This window comes from Spermophilus citellus, assembly GCF_964194105.1.
Source record: "Spermophilus citellus genome assembly, chromosome: 2".
NCBI classification, from domain to species: domain Eukaryota; kingdom Metazoa; phylum Chordata; class Mammalia; order Rodentia; family Sciuridae; genus Spermophilus; species Spermophilus citellus.
The window spans coordinates 160,961,626-160,975,721 of NC_138183.1; positions in this window are offsets into that span (position 1 = coordinate 160,961,626).

The following is a 14,096-nucleotide window of genomic DNA, read 5'->3' on the forward strand; positions in this document are numbered from 1 at the left end:
ACTCAGAGTCACACATATGGCCATCCTTTTATTTCCAGGTGCTTCAATTCTGGGGCTTTGCTTCTACTCTCAGCCCCATCCCTTGTCAACACCTTCAACCTCATGTTTCAAAAGGTTAGCTCATCAAGCTGGTACCCTAAACAAATTACTTGTATGCAATAATCCTTCCCAGTGAAATTTTAAATCCCAGTGAGAAGAAAAAATAATTAGATATAGTACTTTTCCAACCCTGACCCATTACTTGACTTGGCCAAGGGCAAGGGCTGTATCCTCAGCATGTTCTCCTTTTGGCTCAGGAAGGGTCAGGAAGATGACACTCCACAGAGGCAAGTCTGGAGCTTTTAAGTCCACCTCTGGTCTAGTTTCCTGCAGAGTGACTTTTAAATGCCGCTGCTTTTGTCCAATTTTAACCCAAATGTTTCACATGCTCTCTCTGACTTCCCCAAATAACTGGCCCTTCTTTGCCCTTTCATCCTCCTTATTTTCACCTCTTAGCCCAAATAGAAGAGGCCTTTCAGGATATGGTTAGGAAAGTAGGCCAGTGCAATGCATGTGAAATTTCCATTTCTGGCAACAGCAGGGCTGTTGCAAAATTACAAAATAAATCCATGTACTCCCAGGCCCTAAACTCCCTTCTAGTGGTTCTTTTCTTTCCTAGGTCCACGGCAGCAGTGATCATCACATGGGAACCTCACTCAGGTAGCTCTGCTCTGTCTCCAATTTTCTGCCTCCCTTTTGTCCACTAATCTTCCTCCTTTTCACATTTACTTGCCCCATGGTAGGTTCCTAGAAGGCTATTAGCACATGGACTTGAATATAGCATGCCTAGATCATGGGGATTTTATTTGATTGTGAGTTTATGCCCATCCACAGGACATTTGTATTTTCATACCAATCCCCAAGAATGTAGAAATATGGATTGTTGGTGTTTCATGAAGCACCGAAGGGCTAATAGTAGGCAAGGTAAACTTTCTCTATGCTGTGAATCATACTTAGAGTAAGACAGTTTCCACGTCTCCTGACTCTGAACCACAAACTCTGCCAAACTGAGCATGAAACAAGGGCTGCAGCCCTCTATCACTGGATGGCTATGCAAACAGGCCAATTCATCCCTCCATCCCATGAATGGGACACAGTTACTGAATTGCCAACTCAATCAAGCAAATGAATGAATAAATTCATTACACAGAAATAAAATTTGATAAAATTTTACTAAGCTTATTATTTTGGTGCCATTGGGCAGGGGGTAAATGAACCTACCTTTTTTTTTTTCTTTTCCACATCTACTTCTATAAAGCGTATTCAGTCCTCACTATGAGATTTAATTAAAACGAGCTTATAACAAATCAGCAGTAGGTAATACAGCAGCACAAATTTTCCTCAGGGGCATAGAAGAATGGGTATTTCATACTACTCCCACGATCCCTATGCTCAAAACTTCATAAAGGTGTGTTCAACAAGGGCTCTGGGATGCAGGGAATCCAAAGCAACACCTGAGGAAATGCAGGTCTAAGGAGGAAAGAGAAGGGATAAACAGATATTTATCAGCCTCACAAATAATTGTACTCAACTGACCAAAACTAAGCTGAGAGCAAGCAAGGGAGAGTGCATAACCAGGGTTGTAAAGCCCCACATTTGTGTGCCCAGCAGAATTCAGGCCTAAGCCATCCCCATGAAGTCCAACATTGGGGCAGCCATTCCCAGGACCTCAGTCACATGCTCGCTCCCATTTACCTTTGGCCAACTCTGAGAAGACAAGCATGAGTTACCACCAGTCAAGTTAACATGGTGACATCGGCTTCAGAATAAACAGATTCCTAGAGCATCAGCCTGTGGGACACACGTGATCATCTCATGTCACAGTGTGCAAGCTTGTTTCCCATACTAGCTATTTTGGTTTTCCTCAGGTAATAACCTTAATGAGCACACATGCAGCTGATCTAGTTGGAGCCAGGATGAAGCCATCAGCAAGCTTATGATAGCTTCCACCTTCTTTTCTCTTTCCCTTTTTACATTTTCTTACTTCTAAAGGTGTTTATTTCAGTGCTCACTCAGCCATTCCTGGTTGTTAGTCTTTTAGCAGTTTCCTGAAGAAAGACTCATGAAACATTTATTTCCTAAGTTCTTCTAAAGCCATTTACCTGCTTTCTCTGTATTTGACACCTGTCTCCTTTCTGCACCTTCGCTCTTCCTTTGCCCCCATCCAGGTGACTACTGCTTGACCCTGGTGCCATTTCAAGCTTCTCTTTTCACAGCAGCCTCAGCTGAAGTTTTAACCCTTGTACTTTTCGGTTTGGTTTTTCTCCTAAGGGAACACATTTGGCCACTTCTTCCTCAAGTTTACTGCCACTCAGAGCCCTCAGCACCTGGGCAGTTCTTGCTCAACTCCCTGCCATTCCCAACACTGTCTCCTGTATCTTTGTCTCACACACTTATGGCCATGATTGTACAATATTCAGTTTCTGGATTTTATATATTTCCTGGTTTCAGTTAAAATAATACTTATGGGTGAAAAATATTTAATTAAGCATTTTATTTATGTTCCTTTGTTTGGTTTTGTTCCTGGAGAAGAAAGGAGTTGATTCTCAGCTCACCTATCAGGACCTTACCAGAAGTCTTGCCAACATCTCTTGAGGAAGCCCAGTCAGAGACCTTTGTTCACAAGAGTAACCTGTATTGTACAACAACTGCCTAAATCAATAAATTCCTCTCTTGGAACGTGAATTACACATAGAAAGAAAGTCTGTCATTTAATGGAGCAGAAAGTTATATTAGGTAGAGAAAGAGCTGAAAGACAGACAAAGGTGCTAAGTGAAGAGCTAAGTGAAGAGAGAATGAGTTGCTGGAGGCACCGTCTATATGAAAAAAAAAATGATTCTGATTCTTATTAGGATCTTTCTCTTACCTGCTGAGATGAATTCTTAAGCTCTCTTACAGTCTCAAAACACATCACCTGACGCAGTCACTACGGCTCAGAACCTGAGTTTGTCAAACTCAGTATCCATAGTCCTGTAATAGCCAGTTTCATTTCCTACTTCTCTAACCAGTTTGTCCTTGTTTCTTTCTCCCATTTCTTTTCTTAAATAAAAGGCAATGAATACTCTATCCTCAGCCCTTGGTACCCTCTTCAATTTGCATGTGTTTAACTCAGGCAAATGACTACACACCAGTTTCTGCTTCTCTTCCATGATCTGTTTTCATTTCCCTCTGCCTACTGGGCCTCACCAGTATGGTCTCACCAGGAACTGTGCCTATATCCAAAGTTAAATCCACTATTTCCTCCTGTCTCCTTATTCAATGTATAAGCTGACTTTGATGTCTATTATAAATACAGCCATCCCCCTTATCCATGGGAATGTATTCTAAGATTCCCAGCAGATGCCTGAAACTGTAGATAGTACTGAACCTGACATAAACTATGATTTTTTCATACATACATATATGTAATAAGTTTAATTTATAGACTAAGAATACTAAGAGATTAATAACACTATCTAATAAAAGAATTATAACACTATACAGTACTAAAATTAAAGTTTAAGAATGTCCTCTTTTTTCAAACACCTTTCATCATGTTATTTTATTAATAAATTTTGTTTTTGTAGAACAGTTGTAAGTTCACACCAAAATTGAGGAAAGTAAAGAGAGATCCTATACACCCATTTCTCCCACATATGCACAACTTTCTCCATGAACATTTCATTTTTCTCAATGTAAATAGCATCCTGACCCTGTTTTGTAAAGATGTATTTAAAAATCAGAGAGGAAAATAAGTACCATCTGGTCTTGACATCTAGTTTATTTGTATAGATCTGGGTACATTAATTAATTAATTAATTAATTAATGAACACATCAGCCTATTCCTGAGGATTCTACCAATTGCCTGGAGTTGTTCCTTGCCCATTTGTATATAAATCCTTTCCTGGATACATAGTGCAGTGGGTGAGGCCTCAGATACCAGAGCTCTTCAAAGAAACTGCTCATTCTTTCAACAAACCACTAAGTGCATAGCTGAGTGTCCTGGATACAGTGGTGCTGAAACTGCAAATGATCCTGCCTGCTTGAACTTCTGTTCAGAGGGGAGATAACTGCTGTTTCTTATTGGAGGAAACTGTGTTGCAAACCCTGGGGGAAAATGATGGGCCAGAAACAGTCTTCTGTTGAGACCCCTACTGATGCTTCTTTGAGCTTCTTTTTATAATCACTATCATCCCTTCATTAGAAAGAAGTATAGATAAACTAATATAAATAAATGCAAGTGTTAGGGTTTAGATAATTTAATGTCCCTCAAAGGCCATGTGTGGAAGGCTTGGTCCCAGCCTGTGGCACTATGGGAAGGTGGTAGAAACTACAGGAAGTGGGGCCTGGTGAAAGGAAGTTAGGCCATTGGGGTGTGCCCTTGAAGGAGATATCAGGACTCCTGGCCTCCTTCTCTCTTTGCTTCCCAGCCTCCATGAAGTGGGAGCTTTGCTCCACCATGCACTGGAAGAACATGTGAGCTTTCTGGATTCTGAAAATGATGAGCCAGTTCACCACAAGAGTCCAGAAGAGTTTTGGGGACTAGTGGTACTTGGGCTATTTGGGGACAGCCTCACTCTTTGCTAATTAGATGTTTATAGCCTTTATTTTCTGGGCTTTGTTTGAAATAGTCAATTTGTATAATTTATGGAGCAAAATGAAGTTTCCCTCTGACTTCATTATAGCAATGGTCTCTTTGGAAAAGTGATCCTGGGTATTGTGGCAGACCTGCCCTGCATCAGTATCTGGAAAGTCTTCCTATTGTCCAACTTCGCCCAGGTCCTCAGCAAATTTGTTATTCTGCCATTGATGCACATGCACTCAGGCCTGGTGGTCATCTGTGCACTAATTGAGTTTTCCAGGTGATTATATCTCTCTAAGGCCTGTGGTGACTGAAGATCAGATAGGACTCGAACACCTGGTCGATGCATATAGCAATCATCTGTGCTAAGAGTATCTTGGTCTTGCTGGGGCCACTGTTTGTAGGTAAACCCTGTTATGTTTTAGATACTAGGTGTCCCCCAAAGCTCATGTGTGACAAAATACAAGAAAGTTTAAAGGTGAAATGAATGGGTTATGAGAGCCTTAACCAAATCAGCGCATTAATCCTCTGATAGGGATTAACTGAGCAGTGACTGTAGGCAGTGGGGTGTGGCTGGAGGAGGTGGGTCCCTCGGGGCATGCCCTTGGGGGTTATATTTTGTCCTTGTTGAGCTGAGCTCTTTCTGCTTCTTGATGGTACCCTTGCAACTGGTTTCTTCCACCACACTCTTTCTTCATGATGTTCTGCCTTACCTCAAGCCCCAGGAAATGGAGTCAGCCATCTCTATGGACTGAGACCTGTAAAACTGTGAGCTCCCAAATAAACTTTTCCTCCTCTGTGATGTTCTTGTCAGGTCTTTGGGTTGCAGTGTAAAAAAAAAAAAAAAAAAAAAACACTGACTAAAGCACTCCCCAAGATTCTATGACCCTAGAGAGCGTTCAGGTAGGTTGGATGTGTTCCATTGACATTATAAAGTCCAGGATCAAATAGGAAGGAAGTTGCCATTTATATACCTGCTCATTTTCTCTTCCCATTCTTGCCTCCTATCCCTTGTTTATAAATTTTTGCAAGTAAAAGTTCATTCTTCCATGTAGAATGGAGATAAACTTTGGATTCTTACCTTAGTCAGATTAAGAAATTGAGGAACTAAAGCTGATAGGAATGATGGAAACTGAAGGGTTCCCATCTTGTCTGAAGAAGGCAACTTCTGACAGAGTCCAACTGATATCTGTATCCAAGAAATACCTTGAATAGGGCTGTGAGCGTAGCTCAGTGGTACAGCACTTGCCTTATATGTGCAAGGGCCTGGGTTTGATCCCTAACTGCATGATTACAGGGAGGTGGAAATTGGAGCATTTTTGCTTTCCAGAATGGTTTCAGAGGTTTAATTCATGGTGGGCCAACTCCATTGCTCTGGGCCAAGGTGAGGCAGAACAACACAGCAGAAGGGAGTAGTGGAGGAGAACAGCTCAAGATATGGTAGCCAAGAAGCAGAGGTCAACATATCCTTTTGTACAATAATTACATTTCTTCTTGTGATGAAGTGAGATGATACAGTATCCACATAATAAGTAAGGTAAATGGTATAGGCACTGACATAATGTAAGGCCACAAGATAAGGACTACTTAATAAAGCACTGAGTAAATAAATACCACAAGAGTAAATCAGATAAACAACACTAAGGGCAAGTAATATATATATAATGAGTGTACACTGGACAAAGGGACGAATCATATCAAACCCCAGGCAGGACAGAGAAGTACAGCATGAGATTCCACCACATTACTCAGAATGGTGTGTAATTAAAACTTGTGAATTGCTTACTTCTGGAATTTTCTATTAAACATTTATAGCCCATGGTTGAAAGTATATAACCAAAATGTTGCAAAGTGAAATTGTGGATAAGAGAGGACTACTGTGTTTTATTTTCCTGGTCTCTCCACCCTCACCATGGCCAGGGTATTAATAATAAAACTCTGAGGAAGAGAATGCTAACACTCATCAACATCTATGTTCTCTTTGTCTTCCTGAACATATGCCTGGATTTCATTTTCTAGCCATCCTTGTCTTTGGGTATGACCAAAACAATGTGAGTAAAATTAATGAATGCTGCCATCAAGCTGACTCACAGCTACATCCCCAGGAGATTCTTTCCCTCGTCCCCCATCTTGCAGAGAAATGAAGAACAAGGAACTCTCATTGATCCACCTTGAACTATGACCAGAGCAAGAAACACACTTTTATCACGTGAAGCCACTGAAGATGTGGTTCCTTGGTGAGTGCAATGGAGTTACCAGGATGAATTCACTTTTTTCCATTTTTGTATATGTACTGTTTTTTACTAAAATTGGAATACATTTTGCATACTTGCCTTTGTCACAGAATATTATGTAAATACTTCCAGGCCTATCAATATACAGGGGTGTAATAATCATACACACATATATACCCATGTAAGTATTTCAGGATATATTTTACATATTATATTCAATATATATTATTTAGTCATTACTATAGATGAGTATTTGGTTTTGGAATTTTTGCTACTACAAATGCTATTGCAATAACCGTCCTTATCCATACCTATGGGTGTTACTGACACTACTTTTTAATCATTTTCAATAAGGAAATTTGCCAAAGATTGCTTGGTTTCCATAAACTTATTTCTTTAATTCAGCACCACTTTCATTTCAATCTGAAGGCAACCCCCATCAATTCACTGTCCACATTTTTACCTCCATCATCAATCACAGCTTTAGTTCAAACTCCTACTACTTAACTGGATGATGGGAGAAAACTGAAATAAATAAATAAATATATATATACACACACACACACACACACACACACAAAGAGGATTTTGTTCACTGCAGTAGTCATTAATGTTATTCCCACAAATATTTCCAGTTTCCATTGTGTCCTGACTGTTGTGTTATAGAGTGGGCCCATATGGCTAGATTTGGCCAATGAGTTTTGAGAGGAAGATATGTGTCACTTGAAGACAAGAATGGAAACCCCCTCCCCATTCCAAGCTCTTTTTTCCCCTCCAGCACCACAGCCAGCAGTTTTTAAAATGATTGATACTTCATCTTTCTAGGTCTCTGAGTGACCATCATGGGTGGAAATGTAACATGATGAATAAAATTTACTGTGATAAGCCACTGATAATTGGAGGCTATCAATATTATCATACTATCACCTAATCTATCTTGCAATGTAAATTTGATAACTCAAAAATAAGGTAAGAAACATGGGCAGAGATCATTATTCTTAGAACCATAAAAGATTCATTCATCCCACGTGTAATTATTTTTGCTACCCAGTGCGTTTACCACAGTGACAAGTAATAAGCTTCCCACATTAAATGACCTATAGGTATATCTTCAAGGTAGAAGAAAGGGAGTAATTGAGATTTAGTGTCATACAGTAGGCAGGCTTCTAAAAAGATAGATCTCAGGAAGGAAACAAAATGAAAGATGATAGGGAAAGGAACATAGATGCATAATCTGGTACTTTGGAAAAAATAATGTGGTGAATTTTTGCCAAAGAAAAATAAAAAGTAAATCATACTTTTATGGATATAATTTAGAAAAGCATTCCTGGCAGGAAAGACAGGCATGAAGGGGGAGGAGAAGATTGCTTCAATGATAAATTCTACCAAATATTTAGGGAAAAAATTATACCAGCACTCTACAATCTCTTCCAGAACAAAGAAGCATTGAGAGTATTTCTTAACTCACTCTAGGAAGCCAACATTACCCAAATACTGAAACAAGACAAATACATTACAAAAAAGATTATAATATCTCTCATGAGCATAGATGTAAAAAAAAAAATCCCCAACAAAATATTAGCAATCAAATCCAACGATGTATAAAAAGAATTATACTCCATCACCAAATAAGATTTGTCCTAGATATGCAAGGTTGGTTCAATAGGCAAAAATTCAATGAATATTAAAAATCAAATAATATAATTCATCATATCAATAGGCTAAAAGGAAAAATCCTATAGTCATATAAGTAAATTTAGGAAAAGCATCTGAAGAAATTCACCATAATAAAATCTCTCAGAAACTAGTAACAGAAAGGATTTCCTCAACTTAATTAAGAACATCTACAAAATACCTAACTAGAATTCTCCCCTTATGATCAAGAACAGGCTTGGATGTCCCCTCTCAGCACTCCCTTTCAGCATTATATAGAAGTACTAGCTAATGCAATAAGATAAGAAAAACAAATAAAACATATAGATTTAGAAGGAGGCAACAAAACTGTCTTGTTCACAGATGACATGATTGTCCACATAGAAAGTGTGTAAAAACAAAGTGACAAATCTGCCTATATTACAATTAAAATTTCTGACTAACAAGACATCATAAACAAAGTGTAAAGATAAGACATATCCTAGAAGAATATACTTACAATAAATAAAATCTGCAAAGATTATTAAATGCAATTAAATGCATGTATTCTTGAGTCTGTATATATACTACTACAAATTAATACTTGAAAGGCAAATAGATTTCATAGAAATGAGGAAAAAGGAGATTTATATGAAATTTCATGAAAAACTTAAATAATAAGCATTAAAAATCAGTTTTTTTGAACTTCAAAGAAATATAAAATTTAAAAGAGAAAAAAACAATGAGTACTAAGTATTGGCAAGGATGTTAGGAAATGTTACTTCTCATGCATTGTTCTTAACCATGCAATTTATTAGAATCATTTTGAAGAGCAATCCTAAAACATCCAATAAAAGTTTTCTACTAGATGTATACTCCAGAGATACAAATGCAGATTTTTTAAAAAGATATATAAAAGGACATTTGCTATTTGTAAAAATGAAAAAGTTGAGAAATGGATAAGCAAACTGTGATTTATTTGTATAATGGATTTTAGTATCTAATAGTTAAATAAAATATATCCTCTTCAATAAGTTCCAAAATACAACACTATTTAAAAAAAAAAAATAAGCAAGCAAATAATTGAAGTTTAGAATATATCTGTGAAAGCTGAATATCCCTTATTTGAAATGTTTAGGATCAGATGTGATTCAAATTTCAGGTTTTGAAGGATTTTTAAATACTTACATTTACATAATGAGATATACCAGTGCTAGGACCCAATTCTAAACATAAAATTAATGTATGTCTTACAGACACTTTACACACATTGCCTGAAGTTCATTCATATAGTATTCTTAGTATGCCTGCATTTTGACTGTGACCTGTAACATGAGGTCTGCATGGAATTTTCCACTTGTGGAATTATGCCAGGACTTAAATCATTTCAGGTTTTGGACATTTCAGATTTCAGAATTTGAGACTAGGGATGTTCAACTTGTGTGTGCAATTATAGAGATTGTATACACGCATCCATGGGAATGACATCATTTCTGGGTAGTGGCTGTTTCTAACAATGTAGGGAGAAGAAAAGAATAAGTTAGAAGGTTTAGTGGTACCTATCATATATTATTTATTTTTTAAAGGATGTAGAGGAAAATCTGAATTGAAACAAAATGAATTGTTAACACAATTTAATCCTGTGAGGTGGAGGAGTTATGCTATATTATTTCCATCACAGTTCTATGTTTGAAACAATTCTTAAAAATTTAGGCTTTCATAAGAACAATGGTTGTTTGTATTAAATATATACTAAGCATCTATGAATCACAATATAAAATGGAGGTTAGAAATGTTACAATATGCTTTTAACTATATAGTGCTCAGTCCATTCCTTGCATATCCTCTCTCCCACCACAAAAGCATTGTCCTGAATAACTATCATCTTGAATTCCAGGTTTCTCATTCTCTCATGTTGCTTATTATATAGCTTTATGGCATCTCTATATAGTCACAAAACACTTATTTCAAATTTTAGCTATTTTATTATTACAGAAACACTGATGTTTTGCCATTAAGAAAGCCTCAACACATTTCAAAAGATTGAAATCATTCAAAATATATTCTCTGCCCATGTGGAATTGAATTAGATTCAATAATAAAAAGATAACCAGAAAAAATCCAACTGCATGGGAATTGAACAATATACATAGATATAAATTATTATTCAATTAAAAAGAATTAAAATTTTTTGAACTGAACTGTGATGAGAAGATATTACATATAAAGCATAAATACAAAATATAGTTAAAATTACTTTAAAGGAAATTCAAATCTCCATATATTCATATTATAAAATAAATATAAATGATAATTTAAGCTTTTATCTAGTCTAAAAAATAAAACATAATCTAAAAAATGTAGAAGAGTGAAAATAATAATGATAAATTATGAATTAGAAAATAATACAATTGAAGAGAGCAAAAGCATAAATATTTAGAAAAATAAAACTGACCAATTGTGAACAGGAAAAAGAGAAAGAGAAACAAAAATTACCAGCAATAGAAATGAAAAAAGATATAACTTTAGATCTTCCAGACATAAAAAATACATAGATATGTAGAATTTTATACCAAAAAAAATGATATTTAAAAAAATAGAAGTTTCTCAAAAGTTAGAAAATACTAAAGCTAAGAAGAAAATAAACAGAAAATTTATTTAAATATTGCATATTTCTAAGAAATTTGACCCCTTATTTAAGAATCTGTCCATAAAGGAAACCTTGGATCCAAATGGCTTCTCCAGTGAATTCTTCTAACCTCTGAAGGAAGCAATGGCCCATCTCACACATGGTCTTCAAGATAATGAAAAAAAAAAAACCATAGAACTTTAGGAGAACATTATCATGGTCTTGAAGTAGTCAAAGATAGCCTAAACAGGATACAAAAGTATAAATCACAAGAGAAATTTTTGACAAATCAGACTTCATTAAAATTAAGATTTCCCATATTATCACAAGACTCCAGAATGAAAGAACAATTCACAGAGAAGAGAAGATATCTGCAATACATATATCTAGAGAAGGGCTTAAACCTATAATATATAAAGAACTCCTAGAAATTAAAAAGCAAAAAATGCTGAAAATCCAATAGAAAAACTAGGTAAAAATGATGAGCAAATACTTCACAAATGAGAGGTATTCAAAAAGTCAGTTGACAAGAGACATAAATGGACACTTAACCAAAGAAAATATACAGATGGCATATAAATACATGACAGGGTGTTCAGCAAATTAAAACTGCACATGATACTGATACACATCTACAAATGGCTAGAGTAAAAGACACAGCAACCACAACAAACGCTGGCAAGGATGTGGGGAAACTCATACATTGCTGGTGGGAATGTGAAATAGTACAACTACTCTGAAAAGCAGTTTGGCAGTCTGTTACAACACGTACTTTTAGGCACTTATCCAAGGAAATGGAAACTTATGTTCACCCAAAACCTGTACACAAATGTTCATAGCAGCTTTATTCATAATAGGCCAAACTTAAAAACAACACAGATGTCCATCAAGGAGTGAATGGCTAACAAAACTGTACAGCATGCAAACTTCTTGATACCACTAAGGATCAGTATCCTGAAAGGAACCTCAAAAGGCTGTCAGTTTCCATAAAAATTCTTAATGTAGAAGACTATCATTAGGCAAAACACCCTTTCATTAAATGGATCAAGATAGTTACAAGGAAAGACATCTAGAAATGACAGATAAAAAAGAACATGGTACGTTGACAAAAACGCAACTGCTATAAACATGAAGTGTGAATAATCCATACATCTCTTTTATTATATTTTTGGCAGCAATGGTGACAGTTCAAAGCAAGGACAAGAGCACTAGACATGAGTATCTGACATCCACAAAATGTAAATAGGTTGAAAGTTTAGCTCTGTCACCTCTAATGAGGGCTGCCCCCCGCTTCCCCCAAGTCTGAGCCACAGCTCTTTGGTGAGCATTTCCTTACATTCTTAGGATAATGGGAAGATGTTTTTGCTTATAAAGTGACTATAGTTCTCTGGAACATGTTAAAACAACAGAGCAGTAAATTCGTTTGTTGACAAATAAAAAAGTTTTCTTTGTTAACTATTGTTTTAGTAAGACTTTCTACATTGAAGAAAAATAAATTGGTTCTATAAAATGTCTCTGAAAATTCTACCCCAAATTGTCCTGACATTTGTTGACCAGTAAACTTGATACAAAATTTCAAGGAGATACAAAGTTGAATCCTTAAGATAGCAGAAAATATTCATCCAGACTATTAATAATCAATGGAAAAGACCCTTCTATGTTGATGGTTCCTAGGTCAGAAGTATTTTCTAGCTCTCCTTATTCCCCACCCTAATCCCAGTGACCATCTACAAGTCTGGATATAAGCAAATGAATTTCAGAATGTTAGCACTGGAGGAGACTATGGAAATAATGTGTTCCAAAAGGAATACAAAAGGCAATTAAGTTAGAGTATCTACTGTGCAGACACTTGCAAAATTAAGAACAGAGGAAAGCACACGTGAAAGTTTTCTAATATCTTCATGCCAAAGTTTTCTAATATCTTCATGCGGGTTAATTCAGAGATATTTCATTTTCCATTTGAAAAACAAACTGAAGTCAGCAACTGCAATGGCTTCATGGCATAATTGTGGAAAGCGATTGGCAAGGGCACTGCTGAGACAAGCCAAAACATAGTCATTCTCCAGTCATCTACAAAGAGCAAAACAAAGCTTGGGTGTAGGCTGAGCCATTTCATCTCTTTCCTCAGCCTCATGACTTCTAGGTCACCTTCCACTTTACTCCCAGACCTCCCTCTGCAAGGGCGGTCAGCCTACATTTTGCCTTAGCAGTTGATGAGGAAAATAAACACATGTGCACAAGAAAGTGGTTTAAAAATACTAAAATGAAACAAATTATATTCCATGCATGTGTAATTATGTCAAAATAAGCCCCACTACTATGTATAAGTAATAATTCATGTATAACTAATAAATGCATAAATAAATGTATAATGCACTAATAAAAACATTTTTTTAAAACCCAGCTGGGAGCAAGTACTGGATTACAAAACACCAAAGCTAATCACTGATGGTCCTAAGAGGAGGAAGCAAGCTGTAGGAGGAACCCTTACAGCTTTGTGGAGAAAGGACAATTGATGGAGTTGGGGGAGCAGTTAAACCCTAAACCACTATTAGGTGGAGATTAGTGCCACTTATATCTCAACAGTGAGTCTGGATGAAGACAGGGTACTTTTTTAAGATATTCATGATCATGCCATTGCTTCTTACCTTGTATAACGAGACTTTAAAAAGAAACGTTACAATATTGATTGCTGTGTGTTGAACAGAAATTGTCCTGCAGAAATTAGTGTTAGCTCTAAGAGCAGAATACCAAAACAAATCCACACACTTCTGGGAAAACCCCCTCCCAAAATGGGGGAGAATGGTGCAAAGTTTCAACTCACTTTTTTGTTTTAGATCTTGGGACTTATAGGCAAATGAAAGACATTTGTTATGGCTCGTTTATTCTTTCAGTGAATATTTACTGAGCATCTGCCATATGTGAGACACACCCTGTGCTAGGTGCTAGAAATATGACAGCTCCAACAAAAGCCCTATCCTGTGGCTGTTGCAATCTGAG